The sequence below is a fragment of the Cryptomeria japonica genome, chromosome 7 (genome assembly GCF_030272615.1).
Source record: "Cryptomeria japonica chromosome 7, Sugi_1.0, whole genome shotgun sequence".
Taxonomy (NCBI): domain Eukaryota; kingdom Viridiplantae; phylum Streptophyta; class Pinopsida; order Cupressales; family Cupressaceae; genus Cryptomeria; species Cryptomeria japonica.
In genome coordinates, this window is record NC_081411.1 from 698175530 (window position 1) to 698190657 (window position 15128).

At 36.1% G+C, this 15128-nt stretch overlaps 2 non-coding genes across 2 annotated transcripts; both read right to left on the reverse strand.

Annotated features, from left to right (window-relative positions):
• Positions 1-7422: 7422 nt before the first annotated feature.
• On the reverse strand, positions 7423-7633 carry LOC131033080 (small nucleolar RNA U3). The gene has a single exon (XR_009103559.2). It is a non-coding gene; the product is annotated as a small nucleolar RNA U3 (small nucleolar RNA).
• A 3450-nt stretch (positions 7634-11083) lies between these two features.
• On the reverse strand, positions 11084-11294 carry LOC131033081 (small nucleolar RNA U3). Its single transcript, XR_009103560.2, has one exon. It is a non-coding gene; the product is annotated as a small nucleolar RNA U3 (small nucleolar RNA).
• Positions 11295-15128: the final 3834 nt, after the last annotated feature.

Here is a 15128-nt window from a genome sequence, read left to right on the forward strand (position 1 = left end):
CCTTCGTTTCCCGAGTTAGTCTTCTTTATCCCGTGACTTTGTCACTTTATCCGGTCAGTCCATTCTAGCCTTTCTTTCTTATCGAGAGATTGTCTGGGATCTTTCTAGACATTTTCATCCAATCTCTTGAGGGGGCATATCATTCCCATTCTGGGGTAACTCTATATCAGTTCATCTTATCTTCTTTGAAACAACGCGACAAGCCGCATTGTCTCAAAGAGGGGCAAAATGTAGACACCTAAAACTGTCATGTCTAATTAAATAAATATTTTATTTATTTAATTATCTAAGCTTAATTCTTCTATTAATTAAATAAATCTTTATTTATTTAATTAATTCATTTATCCTCTTCTAGCCTTATTTCTCATTTAAATAAATACATTTATTTATTTAAATTATCATTTTCCTAAATTAAATAAATATCTTATTTATTTAATTGATCCCACTTCTTCTATTAATTAAATAAATCTTTATTTATTTAATTAATTCATTAGCCTTTTCTACCTATGACACATGTCATTCATCTCTTAATTCATACACTACCTACCCCTCTCATTATTTTATTATTTCTTTTACCTACCCTCTAATCATAGCCCACCTCCTTTTACACCTCTCAATCTTATCCCTCCATTTCATATAGTGTCTTCTATATAAGGAGATGCTTCCTTCATTATCAAACCGTAATCGTTCTATGCATCCTAATCAATCGTTCTAATCATTCACCCTAATCATTGATCTTAAGGACTTGACTATACTACGATCCTACTTGCAACCACATTCCGTTCTTTGTTGAGCTCTTGTGCATATAAAATCTGAGAGCAAATATATCAAGCAAGATCAATGGAGATAGGAAGAATGGAGATCAAAACCCTATTGGACATGTGATGGTATAATCTTTGTGATTTCATGTGATTTGCATTGTCTTAGGTAATCTTCATATGTTATGGTGGATCTTTGTTGATTGTTAGGCTAGGGTTTGGTGGTTGAATTCATTTAGCCTTTCAATATTGTTATTATTGTTATCCATTTTCACCATACACACTATCTATTCTGAAAGATCACATAAAAAAAAAAAAACCAACAAGCAGGTGTAGGTGCAGGTACAGAGTTTTGTTCTCATGGCAGATCCTTCAGTTGAGTTGTTGACTTCACACAACTATCACACCTAAAAGCCCCACATCATGAGGCTTCTCAGGGCATGAGGGTTGTGGTCTTGTTTGGATGAGGTTCAGCCTGTATTGCAGTGTCCTTATGAGCTTCTTCAGCATAGAAACAAGATGGATGAGGCCATGGGTTTGCTCTCCTTGCATGTCTCTGACAGTCTTCTGTTTCACCTTGATGAGTTGCTCATTCCTAGGGCTATGTGGTTGAAGTTTGATTCTCTCTTTGGGAGGGTTAATGAGATTTAGGCATTACAGATTGAGGCAGAGTTGGTTTCTTTGTCACCTGATTTCTTTCCCACCATTGAGGATTTTTTGAACGAGTTTAAGACTACCCGATCTGTTCTTCAAGGATGTGGCAAGATCAAGACAGACACAGAGTGCATTCATTTGATTCTTTCAAAGCTTCGAGGTCATTTTCAATTTTTTGCCTCTGCTTTCTACTCCACCATGGATGGCTTGGGTGCTCGTTTCAACATGCCTACCTTTGATGTCTTTTGTGAGCGTTTGTCTCATGAGAAGTCTCATCTTTCTCAGCTGGATATGCTTTTGTGATCCAAGAACAAAGCCTTGGTTACTCAATCCTCTAAAGAGAAACAAAAGTAGAAACCGAAGCCAAAGAAGCCTTCTGCAGTAGTGAGAATCCCTCCAAGCCTGCTCCTAAGTCTAAATCTAAACCACCATTTCCTCCCAAGCATGAGAAATCTTCACAGTCTGGTGAGTCTTCCTCCAAGACTAAGAAGAAATTGGGAGATACTTGCATTTTTTGTGGCAAGGAAGGACATCCCATTTCCAAGTGTTGGAAATGTTTAGAGGCTTTAGAGGAAGCCATGCAACAACATCACATCTCCTCACCTCAGGCATCTTCTCCTTCCACAGGGAAAAGTCATGCTCTCACTGCTCGAGCTTCGACCTATGGTTCCACATGGATACTTGATTCTGGTGCTTCTCACCGTATAACTCACACTCAGCAGTTGGTTACTTCTCTTGCATCTTGTGGTACTTCACAGATTGCAGTGGGTGACTCAGTTCAGCTTTCAGCCTTGGGTTCAGGTTCTTTCTCTTTGGTTGGGGGTACTCTGCAAGATGTTCTGGTTGTCCCTGACATCTCGACAAACCCCTGTTTATTTATCATATTTGTCACTCTGGCTCTGGTAAGACAATTGAGTTCTCACCAAATGATGTGGTTATTCGGGACCTCCATGACTTTGATTTGGTTGTGGCTACTGGGAGTGTGGATACTGCATCTCATCTGTACAGATTTGATGGATTTGAGCCCTCTATGGGTGTTGGTTTGTCTCTTATAGCACATGCAGATTCAGTGAGTAAGATTTAGCATGAGCACTTGGGCCATGTCAATTACAGATATCTTCAGCAGATGAGTACACAGGCACTTGTTCTTGGGCTCCCACAACTTTCCTGCACTAATGGTGTTTGTTATGGTTGTGTGCTTGGCAAGCATCACAGAGATCCCTTTCCGAAGGGAGGAGCCCCTCATGCTTTGGCACCCTTGGAGTTAATTCACAGTGATCTCATGTCATTTCCCACTCCTTTTTCTGGGGCCAAGTATGTGCTCACTTTTATTGATGACTTCTCCAAACGCACGTGGGTGTACTTTCTTAAGTACAAGTCTGATGTCTTTGATTTATTTTGAATCTTCAAGACATTTGTTGAGAAGCAGTCAAGTTGTTCTATTCAGTGGATACATACAGATAATGGGGGGGAGTATGTGAATCAAGCTTTCAGAGATTTTTGCATTGAGCATGGTTTGCAGCATCAGTTTATTGTTCCCTACACCCCTCAGCAAAATGGTGTCACTGAGAACAAGAATAGAACCTTACGGGAGATAGCGAATTGTATGATTCAGTCCAGGTCCATGGATTCATCTTTTTGGGCCGAGGCAGTCAATTGTGCCAACTATATTCAGAATTGGATGCTTCACAAGGCTATTCGACATATGACTCCTGAGGAGGCTTGGTCTCATGACAAGCCTGATGTTTCTTTTTCCGAGTTTTTGGTAGTGAGGCATGGGTTTTTATTCCTGATGCTTAGAGGAAAGCCATGGAGTGAAAGAGCCGACCACTCATTTTTGTTGGCTACTATGAGGATGTTAAGGCGTACAGATTGTTTGATCCTAATTCCAGAGAGGTCTTGTTTCGACGGGATGTTCAGTTTGATGAGCGCCTTCCCACAGTGGATACCCTGACTCTAGTGTCTACTCCTCTGCCTACTCCTTCCATTTCATCTCTTCAGGATCTTTTTGAGGATGATTCTAATGATGGTGTTGATGATCCACCATCCCCTCCTCCACCTGCTCCACCTCAGATGCCCAAGTGGGTTCGCTTTACTGTTCAGGCGGTAGGTCCTCTGGTCGGTGATCCTTCAGATACTCGTCAGACCCATTCTCATACTGTGGGTTCTAGTCTTTTGATTCATGCTATTTCAAATGATCCTCAGAAGCTTTTAGAGGCTACCAGTCACCATGAGTGGGATTGTGCTATGGAGGAGGAGTATTCTTCTTTGATGAGGAATCATACTTGGGATCTTTGTCCTCTTCCTAAGGGCAGAAAGATGGTTCGATGCCGCTAGTTGTATCGCACCAAGTATGTTGCTGATGGTTCCATTGATAAGTACAAATCACGTCTTATTGTGAAGGGTTTCTCACAGGTTGAGGGTATTGATTACTCTGAGACCTTTGCCCCTGCCGCCAAGATGAACTCCATTTGCTTTGTACTATCTCTTGTAGATTCTCGAGGTTGGCCCATTTTTCAAATGGATGTGAAGAGTGCCTTCTTGCATGGGGATCTACAAGAGGAAATCTACATGGAGCAGCCTCAGGGATTTGTGCAGGACAGTTCTTTGGTTTGCAGACTTCGACGTTCATTGTATGGTCTCAAATAGGCCCCTCGGGCTTGGTATGAGAAGATGGATTCTTTCTTGCTCTCCATTGGGTTCACCCACAGTCATTCTGATCACACAGTATACATTCAACTTCTTGAGGGTGAGATCCTGATTCTTGTGCTATATGTTGATGATCTCCTCATCACTGGTAGCTCATCCTCTGTGATTCAGCATACCCAACAAGCCTTGATGGATCAGTTTGAGATGACAGATCTTGGTCTTTTGCACTATTTCTTTGGTCTTCAGGTGATTCAGTCTTCTTGACATGCTTCGGCGCTTCGGCATGCTTGATTGCAAGCCTACTCCCACTCCATTTCAGTCAGGGGTTGTTTTGATCACCACTTGCCCCACTCCTTCAGTAGATTCTACACTTTACAAGCAATTGGTTGGAAGTTTATTGTACTTGACTCACACCCGTCCTGATATTTCCTTTGCGGTTGGCCTTGTCTCTCAATTCTCCCATGATCCTCATGAAAGTCATTGGCAAGCAACCAAACGTATTTTGCGGTACATTCAGGGCTCTAGTTCTCATGGCATTCACTATACATCAGGGGACCCTCACATTGTTGGCTACACTGACTCAGATTGGGCTGGTGATGTCACTGATCGAAAGTCTACTTCTGGCTTTGTTTTTTGTCTTGGCTCTGGTCCTATCACATGGTCTTGCAAGAATCAGACTTCTCATGCATTATCATCTACAAAGGCTGAGTACCAAGCTGCTGTGCTTGCCAGTCAGGAGATCTTATGGCTTCGACAGTTGATGACTGAGTTTGGTTTTCCTCCTCATAGTCCCACTGTTCTTTGGTGTGACAATCAGAGTGCTATTCATATTTCCCGCAACCTAGTAGAGCATCAGCAGATGAAGCACATTGAGCTTCACATGCATTTCATCTACTAGTTGATTCAGGATGGTGTTCTCATTCTGGAGTACATTCCCATTGCCGAGTAGGTTGCAGACATCTTCACGTAACCTTTTGCATCATCGCGGTATCTTCAGTTGCGCTCTATGCTTGGGGTGAAGGAAGTTGTCCTTGGGGGGTCTTTATGAGGCCTTCCTTCCTTCTTCTTTCAACATGTTCTTTTATCTCTTTTTGGAGAGGATTTTTTTCCCACTGGGTTTTCTTTTTTTTCTTCGTTTCATAAAGATTTCATTGTATTTGGGTACCTGATTAGGCCTTATTGTCGGGACCCATATTTCCTACTTTTAGTAGTTGTTCTAGGTTTTAGCTTCTCCCTAAGTCTAGCTTAAGGGGGGGTGTTAGAGTAATTGGGTATTTACTTGATTAATTAAACAATATTTGTTTAATTCTTTAAGTTCCCTATTATCTTTTTACACTTAAGCTAACATTAGGTGTATAATAATTAATTTTTTTATTAATTATTATGTGCAAGCCTAGGTTTTTCCTTTTAGGGTTTCTTGACCTATTAGAGGTTATTTTTCTTTTCTTTGTATCATTATGTAATTACACATTTTGGTGAATATTGAGCTCTCCTCTTTTGAGCATATTTTCCTTTGTTTTTGTTCTTCAGATTATTTTTGCTTCATTGCTTCTCCTTGTAACAGATTGTTTTAGCTTGTAGAAGATCTTTATGCTCCTGTGGTGTTGTGTTTCTCAACTCTCACAGTTCCATGGTAAAGATGATGCATTTCCCAAAGAAACTGACAAATGCCAAAGTTGCTAAAGGGAAATTAATTTACACTTGCTTACGACAGGTTGTCAATCAGGTACAAGTATGCAAAATGTTGTGTGCTTTTTTTCATGTGGGGTCAACATCAATCAACCAAAAATGAGCAAACAAAAAAAATGTGAAATGACAAAAAATAATGAAAATGGCAAAATATTGACAAAAAATCCAACAGTCATTGACATTTGGATCGTCTTGCATCTCTTGCATCCCTTTTGCATCATTGCACACTATTGATGGTTGAATTCAGCTTGTCCCTTTTATATAAGGGAATGCCTTTGGCATAAATATTTTTATGTTCCTAATATATATTTTCTTAAAACTTTTTAGTACTTTTTAAATAATATTTCAATCTTTTGTGATAAACACCTAATTTTGATATTAACATCTATCTTTGCATAAGTAGTTCTATGCATATTTCTTTATTTTTAAAAAAATGTTTTCTATTTTTAGAAGTGTGAAAACTTAAGGTTTATAAAATATTTTTCTAAAACTTTTAAGCATTTTTAAAATAACTTTTCAATATTTTTCCTTAAACATTTCAACTATAATTAGTGAACAACCATTGCAAATTTTCAAAAAGTTAGTAGAAAGTCAATCCAATCTATAAGCGTTTATTCTCTTTCAATGTATAATATAATTCTTCTTGATCCTTCATTTATTCATTAAAAAAATATTTCGGAGTTAGAATGAAGAATTTTTAGCTCTAAATGCTTTCCTATTAATGATATGTCCATGAACATTAAAAATGAGCTCAAACAAATGAATTAGCAAAACAAAACAAATAAAAGATAGCAAGTCAATGTTATAGAAAATGAATAAAGATAACCAACAAAAATGCAAGGTAAGAATAAGAAGGATCATTAGTTTAGGATAAGCTTCAATATAGAGATTTGAATGCTCCTTGTAATCACGTCACTATGATGATGATGATGATGAACTCAATGATCATAGTGATGATTAAATTCCAAAACATTTTTCATAATAAACTTATGAAGTAATATTTAAAAATTACTAAACATTTATTATGTCCAATTTGTGTAATATTAGGGGTGGTTCAATCTCAATATAGAGATGTGAATGCTCATTGTAATCACATCACTATTTTGATGATGATGATGATGATGATGATGACGAACTCAATGATCATAGTGATGATTAAATTCTAAAACATTTTTCACAAAAAATTTATGAAATAATATTTAAAAATTATTAAACATTTATTATGTCCAATTTGTGTATTATTAGGGGTGGTTGAGTGGCATTTACAAAGTATGATTGAAATAAAAGACTAACAACACTAGTATGATGTTCTTTCCTCGTCGTTTCCACAAACTTAGAGCTAACTCTTCAAATGGTGATCACCTCATATGACATTTTACAAATTTATTGATATGTATCCAATTGTTTCAAATATTATTTAAAGTTATAAGATCTAAGTTTTTTTATTTTTAAAAGTTATATAGAGATGAATATGAAAACAGATGATAAGTATGCTTCAATTAATGGATGATATTAATGAGATATTCAGATTTGAAATTGAAGTTATACCAATTGGAAAATCACAATGGTTGCTTTGCTTCCATGTGGCATCTTACAGATTAAGCTATGTATGATTAGTTTTAACAGTTTTCCTATCCGTCAGCTGTTACGGAATGCGAGCCAAAAGGGTTGGAATCTGTCAGAACGCTCCAAGGCCTTCACCGCTTGCTAGGATATAGCAAGCAGGACGTTCATCGGGAGACTAGCTGTTAACAGCAAGCCTCAGCATTCTCGCTCTGGCCTCAGAGCCTTTATTCATCTTCCAGACTCGTGTGCTTGTCTGAGTTTGATACGCAGACCAAGTTGTACAACCTTCAGAACAGATCCTGTTCAAGTAAGGTCGTACTTAACCTTTCCGTACCCTTGGATTATAAATGATTTGGGTTTTAAATGCGCCATAAATGTGGGATATTACACACACGGGGCCGGTTTCCCTTACATGCCGACGGCACGGCAAGCAGTGATCATAACAATGGCGGGAGGAGGACAGAAACTTGGTCTAATGGAACGTCCAGACTGCAGTGATTGTTGAAATTTTCAAGTAAATGCAAATGGTGGGTTTTGAGCCAAATTCCTCATTCTTTACCGGCATCCTCCCAGCTTATCGATTACGGAAATTTGGCTCTAAATTGTCTTCCCCTCCTGCCATATGATCTTCTCCAACTGAAAATGGCTTACAATGGTGATTTTACTATTCCTCTAACAATATGAAAATGAAATCGAGAAATAAGAAGCTTCTTTAAGGGTTCTAAGTTGGGTTACAAGGCTTTGAAGGTTAGTTTTAGATGTTCAAGTATTATAGCATCTCATGGATGCTAAGGGGCCAATCCTCAAGAAACATGCCATAAACATCTCAACTTGGAGGCAATCATCCCCTATATTTCCCCATTATGTTTTTTTATGTTGGTGGGCATTTAGTATGCATACTCATAACCCTCAAATGTGAGAGATGTGGCTATGTATTTTAAACTATCATGTACACATCTGGTTCTTTTTGGAACAATCAATGTATAATTAAGACCTTGTTTAAAAAATTTCGAAGGCATATTTCAACTTTTCAATTATGATGATTGTTGTACTCAATCCAAAATTTGATTGTCTTACATGAAACTCTTTTGTCATAAAGAAAACATCATTTAGGTGTCAAAATTAAAGTTAGGAATATTCATTTCTAATCAAACTATACGTTGTTGTGCCAAACTCCAAATTTTTCAAATTATCTAATTGTTGCGGTCTGTCCATTATTTTTAATTTTAAAAAATAAATAATTATTAATTATGAAATAATATTTTAAAATTAATAAATGAAATTGTTAAAAATCAAAACCCAATCAAGGGGCGTGTCTTACTAATGGTAGGCTGGCAATTTCAATATCAACAAATTCAAGGTAATTTGCCAAAGACGCTCCCTATTGATCTTGACAACATATATCAAAACGAGTATTAATGTAGGTTTTGGGAGGTGTGAAGAATAATTATTCAGCTACTTGATAACAATTGGGTTAACATGGTTTGTATGCATTAATGGAAACCATAAAAATTAATTATTGATATTGTTAAAATTAAATGCCCTTGATTAAAGGGTGTGTCTTAATGATGGTAGGGTGGCAGTACTAATGTCAAGAAATTTGAGATTATTTTTCCAAGGACACTCCTTATTGATCCTCACCACATATATCAAAGTGAGTTTTAATGTAGGTTTTGAGAGGTGCGAAGAATGATCATTCAACTAATTGATAATAATTAGAGAGATAGAGGGGGCAAGAGCGAGTGAGAGAGGGAGGGGGTATATATATATATATATATATATATATATATATATAGAGAGAGAGAGAGAGAGAGAGAGAGAGCGCTCAATAAATAAAGAGGGAGAGAGGAAGTGATATAGATAGAGGGATTTATATATAGAGAGATACAAAGGGATAATGAGAGAGATAGAAATTAGAGGTAGAGAGAAATAAAGAGACAAAAATATAATGGGGAAGATGGAGTGAAAAAGGAGGTAAAGATAACAATATATAGATAGAGAGGGGGTGGGATAAGAAGTAGATATAGAGGGGGAAGGGAGAGAGAAAGGTGACAAAGACAAGTAATAGAGAGAGGTATAGAGAGAGAGGGAGAGAGATAGAGAGTGGGAAGATAGAGAGATACAGACAGGGAGGGAGAAATAAGGAGTGTGTGTATATGATTAAGAGAGAAAGATGTGGAGAGAGAGAGAGAGAGATAGAGATGGAGAGGGAGATAGATATATAAATGGATAGAATCTACCATCAAGTATAAAAATATACTAATTATAAAAATGCATTTTCAAGTATAAAATTGCATTAACATCAATCCTTCTCGTCATCACTGAAAAAGATTGTTGGGAAGGATGATCTCACCAAACACCAAATTGCTTGTTATATGCTTCTTGGTGGATATTGTGTGGGTTTACTTGTGTGGGTGTGCTTGGGTTTGATTGGTGTCTACATACATGTTCGTGAAATATTGTGTTGGCCAAGGTGTGTGTCTGCATCTAAACAATAATGTCCTTATTGGATTTCTTCATAGCAGTTGATTTAAAGATGTCGTCTGATAAAAAATGCATTGCAATGATAGGGGCTCTAGAGATAGTGTTTTACGTTCTTGATTATATCGTTTCATTGCCTAATTGATTTGGTTCTCTTCTTTTAGAGAAGTTTGTCTAATTCTATAGAAAGCTCCTACTAGGGTTTATGTTTTCTGGTAAAGATTTCATTTTGTATATTTCTTACTTGTAACAAGACTTCTCTATGCATTTTAATGCATGAAGTCATTTTTTTCCTTTGATCTAGCAATTAACTCTATGTTTTGCCATTGTTAGCATGATTGGGCACATTGATTAAAAGCTCTCTTCTTTATATATACGTAGTTTTTAGAATAATACAACAGATAGTCTATTATTTGTATTTTTACTAATTCGAGTTTTGAAAACACACTTTACATGAGAGGGAGATAGTTATGGTCAATATAATCTACCATTAAGTATACAAATATGCTAATGAGATACTCAGATTTGAAATTGAAGTTATACCAAATTTTCATTTATTCAAGCTCTTATAAAAAAAAAACAATGAGACTTGATTTAATTTTATTTGAATATATTTACAACTAATTTATTGTAGCGTCATAAAATTACAACCCTTGCAATTTTGACCACATTTTAGGCCATCACCTTTGCGACTGCATCTCCCTACTCAATTGGGACCCCTCTCTGCATCATCATTCTAAATCTCCTTCTATTTCAGCCCTTATATCACCTTGTGACCTTCACATCCTTGTTTCCTTTGGATTTTGATCTAGTGGATTCAACCCCTCTTTTGAATGTAAAGTATCTCCCAAGTGAAAATCATCGTAATGATTTCCTTTCTCTCTCCTAGGTGGGGAATCACTAAGGTTCAATTTTCCACTTTACATTTTGGTGAACCCGACGTCCTACATCTTAATTCTGATTTCTTATTTGTTAGATCTGAATAATTACAATTTGAACTTTAAAATTTCATTTCCAAGTCTGATATTTTTGCAAAATTTAGAGGTTAATTGCATAAAAACCCTAATTTTTCATTTTGTGGAAATTAAGCTTGTGAAGTATAGCATTTTGGTTGCTTGTTTCAGATCTAATTTCTATTTCAAAATTGCAATTCAAATCTGTCTTTTTATTCTAAAAATTAAGTGGTTAAACAGTAAAACCCTAATTTTTAAGAATCTATGTATGATTAGTTTTGACAATTTCCCTATCCGTTAGCTGTTACGGAATGCGAGCCAAAAGGAATTAGGAATCTGTCAGAACGCTCCAAGGCCTTCACTGCTTGCTAGGATATAGCAGGCAGGACGTTCATCGGGAGACGAGCTGTTAACAGCAAGCCTCAGCATTCGCGCTCTGGCCTCAGAGCCTTAATTCATCTTCCAGATTTGTGTGCTTGTCTGAGTTTGATACGCAGACCAAGTTGTACAACCTTCAGAACAGATCCTGTTCAAGTAAGGTCGTACTTAAAATCTCCGTGCCCTTGGATTATAAATGATTTGGGTTTTAAATGCCCCATAAATGTGGGATATTACACACACGGGGCCGGTTTCCCTTACATGCCGACGGCACGGCAAGCAGTGATCTTAACAATGGCGGGAGGAGGACAGAAACTTGGTCTAATGGAACGCCCAGACGGCATCCTCCCAGCTTGTGGATAACGGAAATTTGGCTCTAAATTGTCTTCCTCTCCTGCAATATGATCTTCTCCAACTGAAAATAACTTCAATGGTGATTGTACTATTCCTCTAACAATATGAAAATGAAATCGAGAAATAAGAAGCTTCTTTAAGGGTTCTAAGTTGGGTTACAAGGCTTTGAAGGCTAGTTTTAGATGTTTAAGTAGCATCTCATGGATGCTAGGGGGTCAATCTTCAAGAAGCATGCCATAAACATCTCAGCTTGTGTCTTCCTATATTTTCCCTTCATGTTTTCTATGTTTGTGTGCATATTTAGTATCCATACTCACAACCCTCACATGTGAGGATGCGGAGATATGTCTTAGACCATCCAATGTACAATTAATATTTTGTTCAAAAACTTTCAAAGGCATATTTCAAATTATCGATTATGGTGATTGTTGTACCTAATCTAAAATTAGATTGTCTTGCATGAAACTCTTTTGTCATAAAAATCAATCATTTATGTGTCAAAATTAAAGTTAGGAATATTCATTAAATTCAATCAAATTATAAGTTGTGTCAAAGTCCAAGTTTTCAAATTATCTAACTATTGTGGTTTGTCCATTATTTTTAAATATAAAAAATTAATTTTTAATTAAAAAATAAAAAATATTAATTATGAAGTATGTTATTTTAAAATTAATAATTGAAATTGTTAAAAATCAAAAACCCAATTAAGGAGTATGTCTTAATGATGGCAAGGTGGCAGTGGTAATGTCAACTTGAATTTGAGGTAATTTGCCAAGGATATATCAAAATGAGTATTAATGTAGGTTTTGGAAGCCATGAAGAATAATCATTCAACTACTTGATAAAGATTGGGTTGACATGGGTTTGTTTGCATCAATGAAAACCATTAAAATTAATAATTGATATTGGTAAAATTAAATGCCCAATGGAGGGGTGTGTCTTAATGATGGTAGGGTGGTAGTAGTAATGTCAACAAATTCAAGGTAATTTGCCAAGGACAATCCTTATTGATCCTCACAACATATATCAAAATAAGTATTAATGTAGGTTTTGAGAGGCATGAAGAATAATCATTCAACTACTTGATAATGGTTGGACAGATAGATGAAGCAAAAGCGAGTGAGAGAGAAGGGTGGTAAAGAGATATAGATAGGAGATAGAGATCGAGAGGAAGAGAGAGAGAGAGAGAGAGAGAGAGAGAGAGAGAGAGAGAGAGAGAGAGAGAGAGAGAGAGAGAGAGAGAGAGAGAGAGAGAGAGAGAGGAGAGAGAGAGAGAGAGAGAGAGAGAGAGAGAGAGAGGGGGGGGGGGGGAGAGGTAAAAAGGGATGGAGAAACAATGAGAAGAGATGGAATAAGAAATATTGATAGATAGAATTAGAGAGGCAAATATATATATATATATATATATATATATATATATATATATATATATATATATATATATAGCGTGAGAGTGAGAGGGGGGGGGGGGGGAGAAAGAGGGAGAGAGAGAGAGAGAGATAAAGATAGAGGGCAATATAAAAAAATAGTGAGGGATTATGAAAGAGATAGAGAGATAAGGAAAAAATAGAGAGATGGGGAGATAGAGAGATAGAGAAGTGAGATAGAAATAGAGATATATAGATATAGAGTAGGAGAGATGGATGGAGAGATAGCTCAATAAATAAAGAGGGAGAGAGGAAGTGATATAGATAGAGGGAGATATAGAGAGATAGAAAGGGATAGGGAGATATAGGTAGAGAGATAGAGAGAAATGAGAGGGAGATAGAGAGAAATAAAGAGATAAAGATATTGAGTGGGAGAGATGGAGTGAATAAGAGGGAGGTAAATATAATGATATATAGATAAAGAGGGGGTGGGGTAAAAAGTAGAGATAGAAGGGGAAGAAAAAGAGAGAAAGAAGGTGACAAAGACAAGTAATAGAGAGAGGTACAGAGAGAGAGGGAGAGAGATAGAGACTGGGAAGATAGAGAGATAGAGACTGGGAGAGGAAAATAAGGAGTGTATGTATACGATTAAGAGAGAAAAATATGGAGAGAGAGAGAGAGAGAGAGAGAGAGAGAGAGAGAGAGAGAGTTGACGATTTTGAATGCAGATTCTTCGTTAATTTGGTGTAAGGAGTTACAAATAATGAGGATGAGAATAGATGCATAAGAGTAGTTCAAGGTTAGTTGGCTAGGAGGATGTTTGAGCTCACATTGGCCATTAATGAAGTGACGAAATGGTGAAATGTTGGCACGACAACCATTCTCCCTAGTAATTCTTTCTTGTGCATATGATCCTTAAAATATGGATTTAAAGGTTTGTGAAAAGAAAAAAACAATAGGCGAAGGAGTTTCATTAAGAGTGACAAGAGCTACTCCTCAAAGGAGTAGAAAATAGACAATACATGAAATAAACTAAACTAAAATAAAAAGACTTCTTTAAGAAAATAGACATGAAATTAAATAATAGAAAACGAATGGCTCGTACACACCATCTAAAATATGTAAATAAAAAAAGGGTAGAATCCCATAAGCATCCACCACTTCCCAAAATAGGAGGCAATGTAAGGTGTAGATTCATCCCTGAGGGCTTGGACTCAATCTTATAAATTAATTTGCTCCATAATGCTCAAACCATCTTTTAAAATCACTTTTCTTAAAATTTTAATTGTGTCTCTAATGTTTATATAGCCTATAAACAAATTTGGAGGTAAATGCAAACCATTCGATGAACACTAAATCCAAGGGGGAAAAAATGAGTGCATAGTTGTCATCCAAAAAGTTCTTAAATATGATAACGCTACATGCAACTACTTAGCTAATTTTATTTAACAACCATTACTCAAAAAATTTAGGACCCTTCTTGGTAACTAGTAGTTCTATGATTTTTAAAATTTTATTTTACTTGTTTTAAATAATTTTGAAAATGTATTTTTTTAACCATATAAATTAAAAAGAAAACAAAATAAAATTTTCTCACCTTTTTTTAATAATTTCTTATGCTTGTGAACTTAACTTCCTATTGAAAAAGAAAATGAAGATGGTGCAATTACTCACTCGGAGCCTATTCCCAATTGCTAGGACATACATGATGTATGGAGAAACTCACACCACCTCCTTGTACTTTAGCTCTTCCTCCTTAGTACTGGGGCATCAGCAACACATCCTCATTCTCCTAGTGAATTTATCTTCTCTCTCTTTCTTTGGAAGTGTCTGCGTTCATGATCCTGGCAGCTTAGGAGCATTGCTCCAACACTTAAGGATTTGTTTATTGTTTTTTTCTTTGAATTTGTCATTTAAAATTTGACTTTACACTTTAGAGCGAGATTTTTTATATATGTATAATATAAATCTTTATACAAAATAAAATATAAGACAATCACAAAAAAATATTAAAAAATATTTTGTAATATATTTTCATTTAACGACCATCACATTATTTCAACCCTATAGTTATCCACATGAGAAATTTAAATATTATTATAAAACAAATATTTAAATTATCCTACATTTAATTGAGAATTAAAGAGACGCTAAAAATTAAACCACAAACCACTTTACCCTGTAAGAAAACAGTTCTTGTCGACCATTGATTGTCGTCGTGCACCAAAACTATCCATAAGAAGATTGACGATGGACGCGACTTCAAACAACAGCGAATC